This window comes from Plectrocnemia conspersa, unplaced genomic scaffold (assembly GCF_051122295.1).
Source record: "Plectrocnemia conspersa isolate PC_06_02 unplaced genomic scaffold, ASM5112229v1 ptg000003l, whole genome shotgun sequence".
NCBI classification, from domain to species: domain Eukaryota; kingdom Metazoa; phylum Arthropoda; class Insecta; order Trichoptera; family Polycentropodidae; genus Plectrocnemia; species Plectrocnemia conspersa.
The window spans coordinates 11,973,279-11,989,130 of record NW_028277167.1 but is presented as its reverse complement, the minus strand read 5'-3'; the positions used below and the strand labels follow the sequence as shown (position 1 = coordinate 11,989,130).

Here is a 15,852-nt window from a genome sequence, read left to right as displayed (position 1 = left end):
AATGGCAGTTTGCTCCGGATACCGACTACCGGCGATTTGATTAAATGTGGGCTTGCGATGTGATGAAAAAACTTATTGCGGTCGTTAGTCAACGTCTATTAGATAGTGTGAAATTACAATGACGAAAATGGGCAAAGGAAAATAAGTGTAAGATTAATTTAGTTATACAATTCATTGATCTGGTCAATGTTATATGTACATATATAGACTGAAATATTTGCCCTAGTAATGGAAGATAGCTAAAATGGTTTAGATACGAAAACCAAGAAGACCGACAAATGTTGCATCTCAAACCAATACTAAATCAGCTGGAGTACCACAAGGTAGTGTGTTGGGATTGGTACGGCTTTGTGTAACAAATGCGCCGCGATACCATAGAACAGACCGACTTCAAAAACTAATAATAATTCTACATATATTTGGAAGTAAAAAAAATATTGTTTGACACACGTTTCATATTTATGTGCTATACCAATAGTCTCCTAAATATAAGAATAAAACATTTGTTGATGGATCACCTTGTCAGAATCGTATTAAGAAGAATAAATCTTGCCTATATTATATCCATAATATTTTCGAATCAAACACATTCGGATCTATTCACCGCAAGTTCACATATGCATTTGACCACCAATCGAACCGGTTCTCCAGTTTTTTTTTCAGTTAGACGTTTTTATTGGGTCAAATCATTCAATGTCCGAGACGAGCTCAAAGACAGCGCCGAAGAGCAGATTTTTTGCGTGTCTCCATCGGATTTGGCGAGATTAATAGGCTTTCGCGCCCATTATTCACAGGCAAATTTGCGACAAAACTCCGCGAGAGCAATCACTGTCACAAACTGGTTTTGATCATCGTTTGTGTGTTATGGTGGATGTACATAAGAGGAAGTCACGAATTAGCGATTCGATGACAAACCGTGTGTCGTGGAACTCAGCCAAACAAAGGTTGCAGGTGACTTTTTATGACTTTGACACGACAGACTTACGGGTCTTTAACATCTGATGCTTTTTCACAATAGTTGACCATAAAAAGGTTTCATTAATTAAACTTATTATTATTATAATAATTATATAAATTAAGTGAAAAATATATGGACACTTTTAAAACGCATCGATTTTTTATACTAGTCTTAAATCTGTACTCATTAAAGTAATTTTCTCAATGATTCCTATTTCTTTGAAAACTTTAAAGGCCGTACACTATCGAGCAATTAAAAAAGTTTTTACTCTTCGTGAGAGTGACATGTCTTCAAAATAATCCAGATTAACTAACATCTTTTTTATTACAATAATTGAGACGTTTAGTTCTATTCAATCTTTAGTACTGTTTGAACTAATAATATAATATTATCTCGATGCAATTGCTTTTCTTTGAGAATTAATATGTTTGAATTGCAGTTTTTTCTAATAGGTATTTCTGGTTTAATGTCTAGGAGTCTAGGCATTTTAAAAAGCATTTTAAAAAGTAGCATTGTAAGCCAATCAGTGACTAATAATACCTCAAATACTTTAGATTCAAATCTCATATTGACCCTTGTGTTTTTTAATTTATACCGTGTTGAATTATATAATAAACACTAATTCCAATCTCCCAGAGATGATATAAATTAAAAATACTATGGGATTCGGACCCTAGGTTTTTCGAGTATTAGTAACTGACTATTCCAATGTGTTATCATATTGTTTAAAATATTAAAGTAAGAGAAAGGCAAGAGAAGGATTCATTCTTGCCACTTTTTAGAAGTTGAAACTGTCACCAGTTTACTTAAAATAATCATCATGATGATTCTGAAAAAAAGAAGAGAGACGGGTTTATTTTTTGTACGCTTTCAGAAAATCAAAACTGTCACCTGATTATTTGAATAATTGGACCAGGTAATCTTTGACTTTGCATCCATCATCTATCTCTGTTACGTCGACGATTTGCATGGGGGCCATCACGCGAGGAGCGTCTCGGTTCAAAATTACAGGGCCGGCCCAATTACTTATTCGCGTTCGCCCTCAAAGAGATCGGCCGTTTGGCAACAATTTGGTGCCGGTCCAAATTACACGTTCTTTATTTACCATAATCGTACCTATAACCCCCCTCGAAAAAGAGACACGCCGGCAAACTGTAAAACGTGCACACAGCACCGGTCGTCACAACATCATTATTATTATTATTTATATGCAACGTGTATGGTGTACCTACTCTACACATTATAATATTTCGAGCACGACAATGGGCAGAAAAAATAATGATAATAACGATTTAATATGGTATTATGCCGTAATGGCGCGCCATTACGGCTCTAATGCCGCGTTTTGCGAGGTCAAAGCCGGATCATCCGGCCTGTGTAGGAAAATATGGGTTATGTAATGTAATAATCAATTGAACAACGGGCCATTTTGTGCGCATTTTAAGATTATTGTTGTTATTTTTCAATTTATCGTGAGAGCGCGAAGAGCTTTTAGCGGAAAGTTGAGCTTTTAAGAGGTACCGGTTGTTTTTTTTTCAGAAACGCGCCATTGTATGTGATCATTTTCATTTAGCACATTTTATAACGTATATGAAATTATTTTAAAGATCATTAAAAATGTTGTGTTCAACATTAACAAGTGTAAGCCAAATACGTTACGCTATTAATATACGTCTCTAATTCTACCTTTACCTCTCCTTCCTGTAAAATTAACATTATGGAAATATTTCACATTACACTACGGCTCATGGTATGAAATTGGAATGAAAGAACAAGTTGCTACTCTTTATCTCACATCACCTGTGGAAACCTGGGAAAACCTGTTCGAGTCATCCAGAACAATGTAAATTGCTAAAACGTGCAGGATCGTCTGACTTCCGCGTTCGGAAATTAAATTGTTAAGCGTATGTTTTGCACATTTTTAGAGAGCATTCTGCGTTCCATAAATACATACTGGGTACTATATTGAATCCAATGAACTATGATAATACCCATCGTTAACTTTATAACGTAATGGAGGAAGAAACGAGCGACATTATACAAATAACGAAGCTGCTTATGTAAGAAGGCCAAACGGCCTGCGGTGTTGTTTCACGAAGAGCAACAAGTCTTCGATCCCGTCGCAGCTGTCTTCTTGCGGTCACCGGATCTTCTTCAGGAGAAGACGTGGCGTTTCAGCGTTGGAAGTTTTAACCGCATCTTGGCCAGGTCATCGGCGATGACTGGCATGTCGTGGCATGAATAGTCACTGCCTAGAAATGATTCGCGAATTGCATCGGAGAGGTCGTAAAAACGTCCGACAATGAAGAAGAACGGTAAATGCGATATTAATAAGAGTATTGAATAGGTCCTCTTGCCTGAGGCGAGATATTCGCCAGGTTGTTGTCGTATTAGATAAGCGACGGCCAACATCAGGTGACCGTACTAAATGTAAATCTGCCCATTGGTGATTTACTAGCTAACCTTTGATTGTATTATACAACTATGTGAAATGTGACTACAGTACAAAAACAAAAACAAATTTGCATTTGTAAAAGAATATATAATAAACACTTGTCATGAAAATACATCACGATTCACGTGAAAACTTTAGAGGAACTAAAACAGCAAGATCAAGGCCGGAGATGATGATGATACAAAGTTGATAATCAAACACGAAGAATTAGTGGCTGAAAAAACATTTTGGATTATTGAAATTACAAGATTTACGTTCACCGACAGGCAAATTTTATGGTGTAATACTGTGGAGAGCCCCCATACATTTATGTAATCTGCCGATACCCACGCGACGCGGTTTTTTTTATCTGATTATTAATGTAGTTTTTAAATTAAAAAAGCACAGATAATACCGATTAAAGTAGTTGGAAAAATAGTAAATATTTTGTTGCCGTTCAAATACTTCTAGAATGGCCTCTATAGAAATCATCAAGAAAATCACCAGTACACAATGGGTACCTAAAGGTGCCATAAACCTTTGAGCCTAATAATATGGTTATTTAGTACAATTTAAGGCTGTAAATCACTTATATAATATTTTTTAAAATATGGCAAGAATATGCGGCACCTACATATTAACGAAATTTCGAAATGGCACGCAAGAATATCTGCCGCGGTGAAAGGGTTAATGTCATCAACCCTTTATACGTCAGCGACTTTTTAGTGAGTCACCTGTTATTTCTCTTCACGCGTCAGTATTTTATTCTAAAAATAAATATAAAATACTTGGTTTACTGATAAATGAAACTAGTACAATAATCTTAATTTATTAAAAAAAAATTGTAAATACTTAATTTGCTTTAAAAAATTAATTGGTTCAAAAACAAATATTTAACAAGTGACTCAACGGTGAGTTGCTGGCGTTTAAGTGGTTAAGAAAGTACGCATATTTTAAAACATCTGGCACGGACACGCCCTTTCTTATGCGACTGTATAAAAAAGGCAGTGTTTGTAAAACATTTAAAAATATTCGTACAAATTTATTTTAGCAAAAAAACGGCTCTATGTAAATTCCCGATAAATAAAAACTTTTGATTTTCAATTTTTCTTTAAAAATTCACGAAACGAAACACTAGGTAAACAATAGTCTCGGCAGTGTTGTTCCGAGATAAAAAAAGCTTTGTCATTGTCACATAGTAAACATAGTCTCGGGATTTGGAAATTTTGTTTGCTTATCTATAAAATCATAGCAAAATTTGACAGTTACGAAACGTCTATTTGTGTTTAAACCCAAACCTAATTTACACGAATAAATCAAATCCAATTTATCCTTATAAACATTTTAAAACTAACTATAGTTTTGCACAAAAAATATATATTTATCCAATTAGCTGTTTTTTTATTAATTATATATTTTTTATTTCAGCACTGCAAACATTTCTAGTAATAAAGTTGAGTTAATCTTAGAAAACTTTTTCAGTAAAAAATTAGAAATTTTTAATATTTTTTTTATATCCCGGGAACGAGACGGTATAAAAGTCGGGAATTCATGTCATGTCGTACCACATAATCTCTAGTAGGGATGAAGTGCCATTGCGATCTCATAAGGACCGGGAAAACTACCTCTAAGACTACGACTACATACCCATCAAACAAGAGTATCTATTTATGAATAAAAGCTCCGTTTAGTATTGGTATATCTTTGTCAATATGTCTTATCTTTAATACAGTTTCTATGATGAATAACCCATACTTATTAAGACTATAAAAACTTCGTTGTTAAATTTAACAAGACGCCCGTAACGGAGCTTTTATTATGTACTACTCTTTGTCTTATCTGTTAATCTCTGAAACGATTTTTAAGCAGACGAATCAGATTTTCGATATTCAATTTTCTAAGGGTCTAATCTTTATAAAAGTATACCCTAACAACATTAAGCCAATAATCAGTTTCTTAATTAAAAAAATCTTATGAATCTTGATACGATCTATATTTTACATGTAAGTATAAAACTAGCTATTGATTCTACGTGTCAAATTTTGAACATAAACGAATCTATGGATACATTCAAATTCATTAGGCACATATTAAATCACATGACATGCATGACGAAAAATCTTGAAATGGACTACCTGCTGCTTAAACAGGCATATATGCATCGCAAGATAAGCCACCACAACAAAAAAATCTCTGGCATTTCCTAGAAGATGTCAGCCTCTGAAATCCACTGATAAGATCTATTCGTAAGGTGAAACGTGGGCGAAACTAACAAACAACTATAGCGACAACAACCCTCGTCTTATTTGATACTTGATGGCTCTTCACAATAATTGAGTCGTCGCATTAACTGCTATCTAATAACCGAGCTTCCCTGACCTGCATAGTCGATCTCGTTTGATCATTTATCACTGTGAGACAGGTGGGTGATGGAGTCGTTCGCGTACGTAATAACATCTTAAGAGCTCACAATTTCAATGATTCGAATCAGTTCGCCTAATGACTGCCGGGGACTACAGCAACAAAATTTCCATCGCTAAGTCGTTCACAATAGCTCCGTCGTGACGACTTTCTTTAGGTTCGATAAAATCTATAAACGCATACAAGATGGTTAGGGAATGTTTGTCAAATATGAATATGTTAATTTGGACAATTTCACTTTGGGTAACGAAGTAATCCGGCATGTCAGACACGTTATAATATATAGATATAGTGTTTTGGATGCTAGTATTAGCCACATTGAGTGACTTGTTTATTGCCATTATGCAGGCAAGGTGAATTGGGATTTGAAGCCATTTGAAAAGAATTTTTCGATCCCTCAGTCACACATGTTTAATGCATAAAACCAATGTTTAAACTTTCCATTGCACAGTTTTGATAAATCTAAGTTCCTCAGCTATCAACTGAGGGTTAGTTTATACTTTGACAACTCGACTTGATAATAGGTTGCTTTTTATCTGTCCATTATATTTTTAGTTGAATAAAACTATGTTTCGAAAACAAATTTAAAATATGATGTTTTTTGCGAGTTGTAGTATAGATGAGTTCCTTTTATTCTGTATTTTTTTTCTGTCTTGATTTAGATTATGACAGCGCTGTCACAATCCAAATCAAGATCATCGATTAGTCAAATGTACCGTACGTAATTACGACTCGATATAATTTTGGCATAATCATCGCGAATTAAGGCTGCCCATTGACACACTTGCCGAGGATTCGGTTTTATATAACAGTTACGAAACGAAGTGGAGGAAAAAAAGTAATGGAGGCAGCGTGCCCACCTCCGGGGAGAGTTCATCTCGGGTCAATAATTGTTTCATTTCGTAACGTCTTATTTCCCCACGTACGTGTGTATGGTGTATATTACATACGTGCATACACACATACTATCGGGAGGTGTTGAACAATCGTGACGACACACTTATTCGCGAATTAAAAGCACGAAAGCCGACAAAAAATAGCGACGAGATGAGAAACGCATGTTTTCTCGTCCAAAGTTTTAGAACTGTACTTGAAGCCGTGTACTCTTGATTATCCGGGTGCGGATTATCTGTGCTTGAAATATTTTTTAAAATTAATTTAAAATATTTTAATTATCTAAAAAGCGAATTACATAATCATCCTTTGGTGATTAGAAAAGAAAAAAAAATAGATGATTCAAGGGGACTGAAATTAAAAAAATCGTTCTCTTTCAAGCTTTTTTTCTTCTACGTTTCCCATGACCGCTAATGAGCAAATTTTAATAATGTATTTACAAGTCGATAATCTTTAGTGCATGTCTATGTCCAATAAGTTTTGTTGCACTCGCATGCGTCCAAACGCAGAAATACTGCAAATTGGCGACATCGAACAGGTTAAGCGAGCATAAACGTCAAATAGACGTAAGAACGAGCTTTTATGATTCCAAACGAGTGTCGTTAATGCGACGTTATTGCGTCGATATGTTGGTGTAAATTTGTAGAATCTTATTATGCTGCGTTATGGTATTGTAAAGTAATGAAATAACTAGGGAAGGGTAGTCAGCACATAAATTACTGACTTCAACTCGGGTGAATCCGACTGCCTATAGTATGTATCCCGTAAGTTGTAAATAATAGATCAATTTTTATCAAGTCCTGTTTTTTTTTATTTCATTAAATCAAGATAATAAAACTGAATTTAAATTTACATCATGACAGGCGTAAGCCCAATGCGTTAAAACAGGGTAAATTATTATTAATTGGGTAGTCAAATCAGACATAATATATACCTACAAGTTAGAAGTAGTATGACAATCAGTGACATATATTTTAAATTATTGTGTGTGTTTTAATAACAATCAATAAATGTCACTTTGAAGCTAAAAAATGAATCTGATGAGGGTGCCCGAACCCGTAACTTCTGGATTTCCAGTCTAGACCACGCGGACTACGCTATTACAACCTTTTAAAAATTCTACATATAACTTGTTTAGACTGTTTTGTTATGTAAATATGCATATTTTTTATTTATTTTGTAAGCGCTCTATTTTGATTTTATACATATGCAATTTTAGTATTTTATACACTTATTTTCCAAAGACAATAATTTGAGTAATAAATTAAGATTTTTAGTCAAAAAGAATTTTGTAATGCATATACTTAGATATAATATATGGGATGTATGTGTGTAACATATAAAAATAATAAGCATTGTAAAATACATAATCTTTTAATCATAACGTTTTATTAGAGTCGATAATAAGTCTAGATCTATATTTAAAAAAAAAAATATAAATAAAAACAATGATAGAAAACTAATAGCATATTTTATATAAATTAGGAATATGTATTCACAGAGATATAAACAATATTTTTCATAGCATAAAACTTATAGCAATATATTTTTAACTACGATATGATTTTTATTTTTATGTATTGATTTCTATTCTGAAACTTATTTTATATATTTTAAAAATATTTAATTATAATCACGAGCATAAATCATTATTTAATCATAACAAATGTAATTTACTTACTATAGATTGTATCGATTTTAGATTACCTAGAACGATAAATGATAAGCAAATTTTTTTGCTTATCATTTATCGTTCACACAAAACTATTTTTTATTGCCGTATATTTTAAAAAATCCATAAATATAATCATGAGCCTGAAATTTAGCTTGAATAAATTGCATATCTGCTTTATGATATTATAGAAGAGCTAATGATATGTACAATATATCTATAGTCAGTTTTTAATTATACATAGAAGCAAACCTTATCTTGGTATTAAACATACAATGTGATTTATCTATATATTATATATATATATATATATATATATATATATATATATATATATATATATATATATATATATATATATATATATATATATATATATATATATATATATATATATATATATATATATATATATATATATATATATATATATATATATATATATATATATATATATATATATATATATATATATATATATATATATATATATATATATATATATATATATATATATATATATATATATATATATATATATATATATATATATATATATATATATATATATATATATATATATATATATATATATAAGAATGTATCACAATCAAATATTAATTAATAAGTTATCGTTAAATTTAAACAAAAATAAATTAATTCTGAATTTACTGATTAGGGAATGAGTTGAGTGCTTTAACTTTATAATAAGTCTTGCTTTATCAACAATTCACAATGGCAATTCATCACGTTCGAGATAAATCAATTTGTTTGAACGTTGTTTTTCTATACTCGTATGTTAATTCAATATATATATTAGAGACATTTATGACTGTGTTTCAAGTCAGACCCTTATAATAGCACAACATAATGGAATCACGTGAAAGTAGGACGTTAGAAAACCGCGAAGTTCGATCCTAAGCGTGGGGTGAAAATTGATACTTTTGATGTGTGGAAATCGTTGGATTAGTGTCTGATTGCGGCAACCCAGTTGCGGTAGTTTTCGATCGATAATGGATACAATCAGAAGGTGCTTTCTGAAGACAACATATCTATAAATTTCGAACTTATACTTATACCCGCGAATAAAAATATACAAAGCTTTTGTACGTACTTTCCGTTGACTTTTTTAACTGAAATAATACTATTGATAACTGATCACTAACTTAAGATACGATTAGTATTTTTCAGTTGTTCTTAACCCAACGCAAGACTACTTTTGTTATGACTGCGGATTGATACGATGGGATCAGATTTCAACTTCAAATATGTGTGTAGCAGTAATTGTGGGGTTGGATTACTCCAAAGAGACGTCTCATTATTGTATTATTATCATGAGTATCTATTACGTTGCATCACGTGCAAATTATAAAGCAGTTGCTCTATCAATTTCACGTTATTGCGTGAATACACAGTGTGTTTTGCCAATATTAATATATAGATTAGATTGTCATTGTTTGTTTGATTTTGATGCATACTTCTAAAAAATAAGGATATCATTGGTCAATTACGGTCTTTGACCGTAACATTTACGTTAATTTGTATGCGTATGCGCACACGCACGCGCGTATACTGTACTACGTACGCGCTGACCCTTTGCTGCCGCTGTTGTGCGTTGACAGGAAAACCCTTTTTTTTATTTTACTCGAGTGCCGCCGAGTACAAATTATTTATTGTACGTGAGTAACAAAGTGTTGGCTTCCGACATCGACAGGAAAAATGTCGGATTGTTATTTGTACTGAGCGGTGGCTTTCGAACGCTATTGTGCGCTACAAAATTGTTATTGTCGATTAATAACAAACAATTGCACGTCAGGTGTTTCGAAATTAACTACCTAGTAATAATCATATTCGAACGTGACATTCTGAGAATTCTGGCGTTTATTGCTATTGTCGAAAACATACAAATTCTTCGATTATGACTCAAATGGGTTGGGATCCAATGCTAACATTCTACATTGCCATTCAACTAGTATTCTCAACAATAAAATTGCATATTGCATGGAACAATACATATAATTTATATGTCGTCTATTACATATCATTGGCTGGGAAATATACTGTCAAAACGCCAAAAAAATTATCAATATTTTTATGGCAAAAAGAGTTTAAATTCGTAAAGACATTTATAAAAAAATCTGAACATCATGACTTGATATGTTTCTATTATTATTATTATTAATGCGCACGAAATCTTTGATAAAATATAAAAATGATTTGCAGAAGTATAGTGGCACACACCTAAATGAGTGCACCATCCCACAAAAATTGTTCCAGCTCATAGAAGCAACCACCGAAAGCATTATTGTGCTTGGCAAGGCTCATGTTATGAGAGCGTTGACTTCCTAGCCGCAACGGGCAAAAATAATGGACGCAATCGCGATTCTCTAAAGCATTCTAAACTCTACGACTTTCGATGGATTTTCGACACCACCACTCAGCTCTAAAATGTACTTAATTTAATATAACTTATGTCAAAAATACAATGTTATATATCAACCTTATTAGGCCACAATTTAAATAAATAATTAAATATATCTGAAAAACTTTAGAACAATGGATTCATCTACAAAACGCGAATCGCCAATGAATCGTTAGTGACACGCGCTCCGTACAACGAAGTCGTGCATATTTGCCGCTTTATCGCAAAATTTGACAATGTGCATACTAATTCACTCTGCTCGAATGTCTCAACGGAAAAAAATCTGGTTAAAGCACTTTCGCATATACTGAAGGGATAAGTCCAGTTACCTTAAATTTGTCTCACTGTAAATTCAATAATTGAAAAAAATAGCCTGATTTATCTAATAACAGTAAAAATTAAAATACGAAACAAATTATTAAGCTGATAAAACAAAATAAAAATATATAAGTTATTATTCATTATTTATTGTTATTATTATCTATCCAGAACCAATGATATATAAATTTTAAACAAAAAGTTATAGAAATTCAGATCAGAAATTATATATTAATAAAGGAAAAAATCGTACTAAATATTTACAATTAGCATTTAAATATTCTTACTAATAAAAATTGGTGGTATAAGTCAGTGACTGATAAATGAGAAACCTGGGTTTAAATCCGACATGCACCTTAGCGTTTTTAAATTAATATCGTGCCTGGGAGATCAGAATTATTTATTTATTCCTAAATTTTCCGTTGTAATCTGACAATTTATAATTAATATATGTCACTGCAGCTGGGGGCGTTTTTTTTAATATTAGCGTATTTTTTTATAAATGAAATTTTGAGTGGCGCTGCTGGGGCTCGAACCTGCAACCTCAGAGTTAATAATCTGAGACGTTACGGACTGCACTATTCCGCCATGCTATTATTTATATCACTGATAAATATAGTGATCATTAGGTAGTACATATAAGGTATTAAAAAATCTCTAATATTTCATTGCATCTGGTTAGTGCATTTAATAATACTATATAGTCAGAAAACCAGTTGACAAAAATAGTTATTTTTATATATAATTATAATGCTACTTTCAAAAATATATTAATTTTGTTTTGTGACAGTCTTCTTCAAAGCCAATATTTAAATTTAGAATAAAAAGCATAGTTAGGTCTTTGACCGCAACATACATATGTAACTCGTAGCGACAATCGAATTGGCAACGTTCCCTTTGACAATGAACGAACCATTGAAATTAACCAACGGTTCACAGGTGGTGGCAGGTAGCTACCTGAGCGACACACACGTGTACAGTTAGCGTCGGGTTTTAGCCGTCTGTCAAACAACTCGTCGTGACGATGACGCGATGCGCACTTCCGAAACGTTGCCTCGTTATTTCAGAACGTATCGCGATTGATTTACAGACGGACACTTTGAAACTAGAAATACGCAATGTATGCAAATCTAACACTACCGACACTAGACAGCTCGGAGATTTTAAACAAGTATTGTTGAATATATCAAACATATCGGGGCAGTGAGTTGTTACCACCATTTCATGAGAATCAAAACAATTTTATACTAAAACTATAATATACTTGATTAAAATGTAATTGAAAACAGTTGTACCAGATATAATCTAAAACACACAATCTTCTCAAAAAATATTATGAAATCGATAATTTTGATAATGAATTTATCAATGGATAAATATTTTTATAAAAAAATATTTCATACCCTTGAACCAAAACACGATGCTTCGTGGATACCTGTATCGTTCTCGGAAGGTTTATAAAACTTGGCCAAATAGCACAATAGAATCTGAGGTGATTTATAGCAATCCAAAGAAAAAGGAATACCTGACCGTAATTTTCGTTATCTCGAAGATTAAGATGTTTAGGAACGTTCTTCAACCTTTTACCGAGTAAATATTTAAGCGCGATACTGGTGTTAAGTGTTAAAAACATTTTAATTATCGCGTTCCGATCGAGCACTTTAATTGAATTCCAATATCTAGCTCGCTAATTGGCGCTAATTGGATAGATACAATGCACATCACTATTTATCTACATATATAAAAGTATGTTACATTGGGCTACTTTTGAGTGCGCCGCCCAGTAATTCCAAAGTCTCGATGCATACCGTAGAAAATTGTATGGCAGTGCCAATGTACGATTCTTTGTAATTATCAATTAATGAAATGGCGTTGTGATTGCACAAATTACATTGTAGCATAACGTATTCGTGAGAGATGTTCGCTTCGTCTTAATCGAGCGGAGCATTTAAAAGTAGCCCTGTGCCCAAAATTATATGTATTCATATGTATGCGTTGAAAGCACGTAGATATTTATGGGAAAATATTTATTCTCAGATGCTATTTTTAAAACGAACTTAATAAAAAAAATCCAATACTATTAAAAGTTTTTGGGTTATTATAGAACAACTTTTTTAATTAATACTTGATCTATCGTTTTCTTATCATTTAAAGACACCAGTGAAAAGGGTTAACCTGATTTTTCGCACGTTTCAAATAATTAAGTACATATTTCTAGTTAATTAATAAGTTTGTAAATAAGAGTTTTTGCCAATTAATTTTACACCTAAATACAAATTGTAAACACACGAAACATACATATTATTAATTATATATTTACTGGTTTAAAGTAGACACATAAATTTAATGTTTAATTAAGATTTTTTTGTGTTAAATATATTTTTTTTATTACAACTGCAGGAAAAAATATATTAATACACAAATTATACTTGGCAATAAATTTCTTTATTTTGCATATTTTTTATTATTTCATTAATAATTTATGAACTTTAGTATCTAGTTTACCATATTTTCTTAATTTAGGTGAAGGAAAACTTGGTAAAAACATCTATTAGTAACTAACTACAATTAGGATAGGGGTAATTTAATCACTATATAAATTTATGAGTTATAAGCATTTGAAAATATCGATTTACAATACTATGAAAAAAGCGACAATAATTAAACTTATTAGTTAAAAAGTAATAATTAGTGAAACGAGATATAACTACTCTTGAGTATTTACTTAACATAAAAAAATACGAAGAGCTAAAATAAATAAATATATATATAAACAAATAGTAGCTTCTTGGTAAAATATTTGTATAAAATATAATTTAATATTTGTTTCATTATTGTAAAAAAAATACAAAAAAATTGCATATTTTTCTCATGTCATTTTTGTGAATTATATTTTTGTATAGAAAATATTTAATAGAAAATAATAATTTAAAAGCAGAAGTAACAATGTCCATTTAAATAAAAATTTAGTAAAAAATTTTTATGTTGAACTTTTCTGATTTTCCATTTAATTTCTGCTATGAACTGCAATATTATTTTTGGACCATTTAATACATGAAGTAACAGGTTTTTAATACCTGTATAATATTTTACTTATATATGTATATTGTATAGCAACCGTTTGTTTTGGAAAAATAACGATCGTTTTATAATTGCATAAATACGTATGTATATTAATTTTTGTACTCACTTTTTATTTGTCGAAAAGTTAGGAGGTTTATTCGCCGGTTATTGGCGAATGTCCAATATCTTAGGGGTAGCAGCAGTTGTGTAACAAAAGCACTAAAAAATCACTTTTATTATTATCGTTAGCCTATCACTCGAATTTCATTTGTTTTTTTTTAAATATAAAATGAGTTTGCAACTGTTTTATTTTATCAGAATGAAAAACAAAATACGCGTTCGCGAGCGAAACGAAAACGAAATACGGCAGCGCGCGTCCGTACTCTGACAACACCGGCCCCTAAATGAGATGTAAACAAACGATGCGTCGAACAAGTGAAAAGATAATGCAACGCAGCGGGGAGGGGGGATGCCAGAAAGGGACAGACTGATGATGGAAAGAGACGCAGGTATTTATATTTTATAGTAGGAGATTGTGGTTGAAAAATATTAATTTCCGGATATGGTCGCGATTGATTTGTTTAGATCGACTTAATTTTTCACTTCCGAATGGCCTTATTTTTATTTATATTTTAAATGTGAGCAAAAAAAGTCAAACGACTTTGAACGCAGATGTGGATGCAAATCCATAGTTGGTGTAATTAAAAATAGAACAAATTAAATTACAGCGAACTTGACATTAATGTCGTTTATGCACAATATTTTTGGTCTTTATACATATGATGTATGATATTACAAATTTGAAAATTTGATAATGTTTTTATATTATAATTTAGGATTTTTAGCACATTTGTTATATGAATTGTTAAGTGTTACCTTTTGAGGCATTAAAATAAGACGTGGCACAAACACGTTGGGAAACTCTGGTTTAAATTTTTACTTTTTGTTTTTTTTTTAAGCATTATGTTCTTTTATATTTTATAAGCTTTTGTGTCAATACTAAATTTAATAATTTATATTAATAATTTTGAATACGAAAAATATTTTTTGCCTTGTACATACTTAAAACGTATGGTCATTATTTATTTAAATTATTATTTAATAATTAATAAATTTTATATTCATTATTTTTAAATTGTAGAAATTGAAATCGGAATCAGGAATTGTATCGCAATCGATAATTTAGCCTTTAGAAGTCCAAAGGCATGTACGTCATGCCCAAAATGTTTTTTCATTACAGTCCAAAGGCATCTATGTCATGCCCAATATATTTTCTATTTTTTGAAGCCATTTTAAATGACATCATTATGCAATTTTCAGTATTTTATTTCATTAGTTACTCAGAGATACTTCTATCAATGTATTACGGTAAAAAGATTTAGCAATCCCTAACCATTTTACCTACAATAGTTAAATTACTAAAATACGAAAGTAAAATCTGTTAATCCATCAAAGGATTTTGGAAACAATTTTTAACCAATCTGTACCAGCCGCAATCATTGTTCTCAATCTAAAAAGTTTTGTTTTCACATTTATGTACATATAGTCCATCCAAGATGTTAGCGCTCATCATCGTTGTGTTAGAAATAAGGGTGCGTGTACGCATGCATGCATACATATACAGTTTTCCGCGAATTTGTTTACACCGATAGGAGAACGTTACCAATATT

At 31.4% G+C, this 15,852-nt stretch overlaps 1 protein-coding gene across 2 annotated transcripts in view; it reads right to left on the bottom strand.

Moving 5' to 3' along the window:
* MICAL-like (protein) overlaps positions 1-14,588 on the bottom strand; it is a 100,910-nt gene extending 86,322 nt beyond the window's left edge. For both annotated transcript variants that reach the window (XM_088182109.1, XM_088182111.1), the window contains exon 1: positions 14,310-14,588. The gene's annotated coding sequence lies outside the window, so the exon portion shown is untranslated. The remainder of the gene's footprint in view (positions 1-14,309) is intronic.
* Positions 14,589-15,852: the final 1,264 nt, after the last annotated feature.